Genomic DNA, 6,985 nt, shown 5'->3' with positions numbered 1-6,985 from the left:
ACCAGCCTATCCTCTAGGGTGACCACACTTCCCCATAGTTTGGTGTCATCAGCAAACATAGCCAGTCCACTCCTGACACCAGAGTCTAGATCATTTGTAAATACATTGAAAAGTACAGGTCCGAGAATGGAGTCCTGGGGGACACCACTGGTCACCATGCACCATGTTGATTCAGTTTCATTGACTATCAGTCTCTGCGTCCATCCTCAGAGCCAGTTCCCCAGCCATCAGGCTGTAAGGTTGTTGAGGACACAGTTCCACAGTTTTTCCATGAAGACATCGTGGGACACCAGGTCAAAGGCATTCTTAAAGTCCAAATATATGATATCAACCTCTTCTCCTTTATCCAGGTGACATGTCACCTGGTCACAGAAGGCAATGAGATTGGTCAGGTAAGACCTGCCCACAAGGAAGCCATGTTGGCTATCTCTCAGAGTGTTGGCTTCTGTTAGCCTGTTGTTAATGGTTCCGTTGATGATTTTTTCCAAGATCTTTCCAGGGATTGAGGTCAAACTGATTGGCCTGTAGTTCCTTGGATCTTTCTTTCTCCCTTTCTTGAAGATAGGCATCACATTGGCCCTCTTCCAATCTTCAGGTACTTTGCCTGAGTGCCATGAGTTCTTGAATATCCTCACCATTGGACGCGCTATGATCTCAGACAGTTCCTTTAGCATTCTGGGGTGCATTCCATCTGGGCCAGGTGATTTGTGAATGTCCAGCCTCTCAGGGTGTTCCCTCACAAGATCCACACCAATGATGGGCGTATGTTCACTCTTTTCCTGGTGATCCTGCATCTTGTCAGGCGGGGTGAGCTCCTTGGGCTGGTGGAATACCGATGCAAAGTAATAGTTAAGGAGACTGGCTTTTTGCTGGGTGTCAGTTATCAGTTGCCCCATTTGGTTTAGCAATGGTCCAATGTTGCCCTTGGTTTTTTTTTTTGACTTTCCATGTTTCTGAAGAAGAATTTTTATTGTCCTTGATTCATGTAGCGAGTTTGAGCTCAATTTCAGCTTTGGCTTTCCTAGTTCACTCCCTACAGGTGCAGGCTAATGCAGAATACTCCTCCTTGATGGTGATTCCCATCTTCCATCCTTTATAAGCTTCTCTTTTAAGACACAGGATGTCCATGAGTTCCCTATTGAGCCAAGGGGGCCACCCATCCTTTTTGCTACTTTTTCTACAGGCTGAAATGGACTTCTCTTGCACTTCAAGGATTGCATCTTTGAGGAGCAACCACTCGTTGTGGACTCCTCTCCCTATCAGATTATGGCTTCTCAGGGCCTCAACTACTAGCCTTCTGAGATTGTGAAAGTAGGCTTTCCTAAAGTTGAGGACTTCCACATTGCTGACTGACTTGCCAGCTTTGCGGTGGATAGAGAATATGAACAACTCGTGGTCACTGTCTCCCAGTTTCCCTTTGATTCTCAGGTCACTCACTAGATCATCCCCTTTGGCCATTACCTGGTCCAGAAATGCCCTGGCTTTTGTCAGCCCATAGACTTCTTGAGATAAATAAAGCTCCTCAATGTGTGTGAGAAGCATTGCGACCAATAGGATTTGGCTGAGTGCTCTTCCCATGAGATGTCAGGGTAGTTGAAGTTGCCTATGACAACCATGCACTGAGAGTGTGTAGCCTCAGTCAGTTCCATTGTGAATTCATGGTCAAGTTCTTGCTCCTGATTAGGAGGTTTGTATTAGATTCCTACTGTTATACCCCCTTCACCACGTTCTCTGTGTTCTTACCCACAGGGTCTCAAGTCATCTTCCTTGGTTGCCAATTTCTGCCTGTAGGGAAGTGTACTCCTCCTTCAAATAGAGAGCTACACTCCTGCCCTTTCTTGCAGCATGATCTCTCCTGTACAAGGTATAGCCATCTATACCTATGGTCCAGTCATAGGTGGAGTCCCACCAGGTCTCCATTATCCCTATGAGAGCATAGTCATTTATGTTTAGCAGAAGGGCCAGTTCCTCCTGTTTGTTGCCAAGGCTCCTGGCATTTGTGTATAGACAAGTAAGCCTGCCATCGGAGGCCCTAGCCTTCCCTGCACTACTAGAAGAGACCTTTCCCTGGGCTGGGGTAGGAGTGAGTTCCTTTGTGCAGCCTGACCTGCTGATTTTGTGGCTGATGCTCAGCAGGCTTGCACCAGTGGTTATCTGCCCATCCCCCAGTGAACTTAGTTTAAAGCCTGGTCAAGCAGGTCAGTAGGGGTGGTTCCTTCCTGTCCCCTCAGTAAGGTTTCTTTAAATTACAGACAGCTCTTCAGGACTCCTCTACCCCTCAGACTGGCCTCCCAGGGGATCCTGCCCATCATTTCCCTGAGGGAGTCAGAGTCTGCTTTTCTGAAGTTCATAGTCCTTACTATTCTGCTCTTTCTTTTTTTTCCCTCGGGATCCTGAACAAAATAATCTCGTAGTCAGTGCTACCCAAGGTCAAAAAAAGCATTGGCCTCTCCAGCACTTGCACCAAGAAGGTGTCCCAACACTTTCCAAAAACTTTCTGGATTGCCTGTACACTGCTGTATTGCCCTCCCAGCAGATGTCAGGGTGACTGAAATCCCCCATGAGGAGGCCTGTAATCGGGAAACTTCTGCTAGCTGTCTGAAGAAAGCCTCATCCACCTTATTCTCCTGGTCTGGTGGTCTACAGCTGACACCTACCATGACATCAACCTTGTTGCTCTTTCCTTTGACCCTAACCCAGAGACTTTCAGCAAGCCTATCTCCAGTTTCATACTGGAGCACTGAGCAATCATATAGGTCTTCTATATAAAGCATGACTTATGAGGAACATAAAGCACAAATTATGAGGAACGTCTGAAAGAGCTCGAGTTATTTAGTCTGGAGAAGTCAAGATTAGGGAGATCTGACAGCAATTTTCAAATACTCGAAGGATGATTATAAAGAGCATGGAGATAGCCTGTTCTCTGTGACTATACAGGACAGGACTAGGAACAGTGGCCTCACACTGCAGTAGAGGAAACTTAGGTTAGAGATTAAGAAAAGCTTTCTGACTATGACGGTGGTCCAGCACTGGAACAAGCTACCTAGAGAAGTGGAGTCTCCATCTCTGCTATTAAGGAAGCTCATGGGAGTGGAACGGGAATATCTCCTGTCACAGGAGCAGAGGTAAGGCTGCTCTCTCCCTGTGGCTCATGCAGATCTTCCAAGATCTGCTGCTAGAGCAATTCCTGAGCCTGCCAGAGGACTTCTGTCTACAATCAATCCATCAATTACTATCTGGCCTGAGACACTGGAACCTTGTGTGGGGAACCCCTGCTTCCTCCAATGCATTTCTTCCCATGGCCCTACACTCCCTGTGGCACCCTGCTACCTACCACCCCCCTGGGATTCCCCCTTAGCTCTGAGGGAAGCACACCCAGGGATCCCCACTGTGCTAGCTCTTGGACACATGGAGGTTGGAACAGACAGTGCAAGTGTAGTGGATGTGGCTGCTTCTCAGGTTAGATAAAAATCAATGATTTAAAAAAAATCAGATTTTTTTATTTAATCATATTTTTTATTTTAAGATGCTTTTTTATAAAGTTAGTTTTAATGTAAGATATGTCTAAGTTCAAAGCTATCGTCATGGAATAAGAATTATAACTTCTAATTATATACTATTTGAGACACTATAGTCATGTAAACTTTTTAGAAAAGTTTTCTAAATAGGTCACAACAGGACATGGATTATATTAGGGGCCCAATCTTATAGGGTTCCCAAAGGCTGTTCTATAGATTAGTAAAGATTAAAGAAAACCACTCTACCCAATGGGACTCAGTGCACTCAGTGCTCAGTCTAGAAGATCCCATTAAGCATCTCTGTGATGCTTAGTTTTAGTTCTCAAACTGTGGATTTTTGTCTCTAGAGATAATATCTTTGTTAACAGCAGTATATGGAGATGAGAGATAACAGACCTGATTACCTATCAGCCCTCTTGTCTCTCTGAAAAATTGTGTACGCAGAATCAAGCCCTTACCTCTCAAAGTACAAAGTTTCAAGCAGTTAAATGAATAAAGGATATCAAACAAGAATGCACTTTTATACAAAACAATGATTAAACTGAGGCTTCCTGACCAGTGATTTAAATAGATCTGATTTAAATCAAATCCACCCTGCTCCCTCTACTGGCTGTTAGCACCCACAGCACTGCAGCCCAGTCTCTCCACAAGTATGTCTTAGGAGGAAAGGGAGGCACTGCACCCTAGGGAGACATGGCCAAGGATTCCTGGTTCATCTTCCTTGGCCATGTCTCCCTAGGCAGATGAGGAGGCTAGCCATTGGAGAGAAGAACCAGAGGAAGCAATGCAGTGCTGTCCCCTGCCTCAGTCCCCTTAAGGGTTGCATGCAATAAATGATTTTACAGCCAGCACCATGGGGAGTAATGGAGAAAGGCATGATGCAGACTACCTCTACTGTGCAAGACCTGCCCTTGGGGAGAACTACAGCAGCAGGTCAATGTGGTGGGAGTCCAGAGATGGACCACAGTCTGCCCAGAAAAAACAGAAGGACCTGAGCTGTTGGGCAAAGATGCTCCTCTAGATAGCATGCCAGAAGAGTGGGAACTTTTATCAGGATGCCTTTATCTAGCATCTGCCACCCTAACTACTTCTGGTGGCCACTATGGGCAGTATCTCTGAAGTCAGTGGTGTTTTCAGAATCAACACAGTGCAGTTGCCCCTTAGAAGCGGACTCAGTATATCAGGGGCTTCATGCCTTATTGGGCTGTGTTGGTATGGAGCTTGGAGCTTAGCACATGGGATAGCTGAGGAAATTTTATGAGGCACCTCACCAGGTAAAAAGTCCCCAGGATCACATCCTCTCATAGAGCTGGGCATTGGTAGGACTGTAGAAGGGACTATAACTCCTTCCACCCTGCACTCTTCCCTGGCTCCAAGCCCTCCTACTTCCCTGCTTCCTTTGATACTCAGGACATTGGAAGTGGCATGCATCTCAAAGTCCCAAGAAGGGAAGGCACACATCCAAGTGAGTTGGTGAACTGTGTGCAGTCTATGGGAGGTCCACCTCAGAAACCTGAGGAATAAACAAATATATATGTATGTATATTTACTTCACAGCCACCCACTCCAGCTCAGAGAAACTCAACCCTGAGATCACTGCCTCAGATTCCTGTCAATTCATTGCCCTCTCCACTCCCTCTGTAACAGAGGCAGATGAGGCCTTGGGAATCAGTGCAGCCCAGATCCCCTCACTGGTTAGACAGAGCTGATATTTCTGGGACAGTAGTCCTGCTGCAGCAACCTCAAGTGGAGAGGTCTAGGAAAGGGGTTTTCCTTGACCACATGCCCTTGCAGTCTTGCCCTTCAGTCCATAGCCAAGGCCCTTCAGGGCAGAGTAACCCTTCCCAAGACACTCATGCCTCATCCCTTTCCTTGGGCATGCCAAACAGCAGGTGGTGGTGGGAAGAGGGAGGGCAGCGATTGCTTACCTTGTTGCCCAGAGAAAGGAGACAAGGAAGGAGGTGGCAACCTTACAAAGGGTGGTCGTTTGTATAGGGAGCACACTGGCAGAGATATTTAAAATCTTGCAGGCCAATCTAACCCAATAGCAAACAGCACATGGAGGTAAACACATGGTTCAGAAGTTGGTAGCAAAGGAAAAGCTTTGGGCTCTTTGCTACTAGACTGATGTTCCAAGAAAGGGGCCTAGTCTCCAGAGAAGGGATCCAGCTTCAGGCATTGTCTAACTAGGCAAAAAGAGCTGTAAACTAGGCCCTAAAAAGGACAACAAATAAAATCCACTGGCCACATTGCATTCAATAGTAATGTATTCAATAGCAAGGGATGAAGAAAAGCTAGAGACCTACAATACAGCAACAAACTGATAGGGAAGACTGAAAAGCATTTCTGATGTATGTGTACAAAACCAGATCTAGAAGGAAGAAAGTAACAAATATCAGTGCAACTAGATGAAAGTAAAGAAGGAAATGAACAGTCTGAGCCACTGTCACACTGGGGAGGGAGGAAGGGGGCTGAAGCAGCAGGTCTAGGAAGGTCTGGGGTGCAAAAATGATAGCAGCCTGTAATGAGGCCCCATCCCCTATTACTAGGAGGAGGCCTGGGGTGGGGGCAACCCAGGCATCCTCAGCCCACCTGCTGGGGCTTTCTTGTCCTTTTTACCCCCCTTGCTTCACCCATGGCCTCATAGACGGATTAATGCATGGGCTGGTGGGGCCTGGGCCCAGAGGTCCCTACCAATCAGGGGCCCTGGGGTGCCTGGGTTCCCACGGGAAACAGGAGGTTTTCCCTTGCAGGCAGGCAGCATTCCAGCCTGCAAGAGGTCCTGCTTGGGGCTGACAGGAGCACAACATAGGGGGTGCTGCATCCTTGTGCATCGTTGCATGCATGCACATGGCCCAGAACACAGCTGGGCAGCATGGAGAACAGTTCCCTGAAGGTAAGTGTATTAGGGGAAGGGGTGTGGGGGGACAGCTCCTCTCTGTTTTGCACACCCCCAAGCAGAGGCTTGGGGAGGCATGTCCCCCCCTGCCAATTTGTGTTCAGGGCAGATGTGGGCTGCTTGCTGTGAGCTCAGGGATCTCCACTCTCCTGCTTTTCCCTTGGGAGCTGTGCCCCCTGCCTGCCTGGCATTGGTGGGGGTGACAAGCTGTGCCTCTCACTGCTGGGCAGGCAGAGGATGTGCAGCCAGCCTGGGGCTCTTGGGGCAAAGGAATCAGGACAAAGAGCCCCAAGCCCAAAGTGGGCAGCCCGCATCTGCCTTCACCCGACTCCACTCTGGCCGTGGCAGGGTGGCGTGGGAGGGCAGGCACATGCCACCCCAACCCCAGCCTGGCCAGGTCCACCCAGACTCCCCCATGGGGCATGCTCTAGGCAGCACCAGCACCAGGAGGAGAAGCACCCCCCACCCCAGGAACCTAGGGACCCAATAAATCTTAATCCGTCACTGCATGGCCCCTCTCGGGCAACTATGGTGCCGTCCCCAGCACATCCCTAGCTTATCGCCAGCT

At 48.3% G+C, this 6,985-nt stretch overlaps 1 pseudogene; it reads right to left on the bottom strand.

Moving 5' to 3' along the window:
* Positions 1-227: 227 nt before the first annotated feature.
* On the bottom strand, positions 228-1,542 carry LOC149855656 (uncharacterized; annotated as a pseudogene).
* Positions 1,543-6,985: the final 5,443 nt, after the last annotated feature.

This window comes from Crocodylus siamensis, chromosome 11 (assembly GCF_052110815.1).
Source record: "Crocodylus siamensis isolate JL-2025a chromosome 11, ASM5211081v1, whole genome shotgun sequence".
NCBI lineage: Eukaryota > Metazoa > Chordata > Crocodylia > Crocodylidae > Crocodylus > Crocodylus siamensis.
The sequence above is the reverse complement of the archived record's forward strand: the minus strand, read 5'-3'. Positions and strand labels throughout refer to the sequence as shown.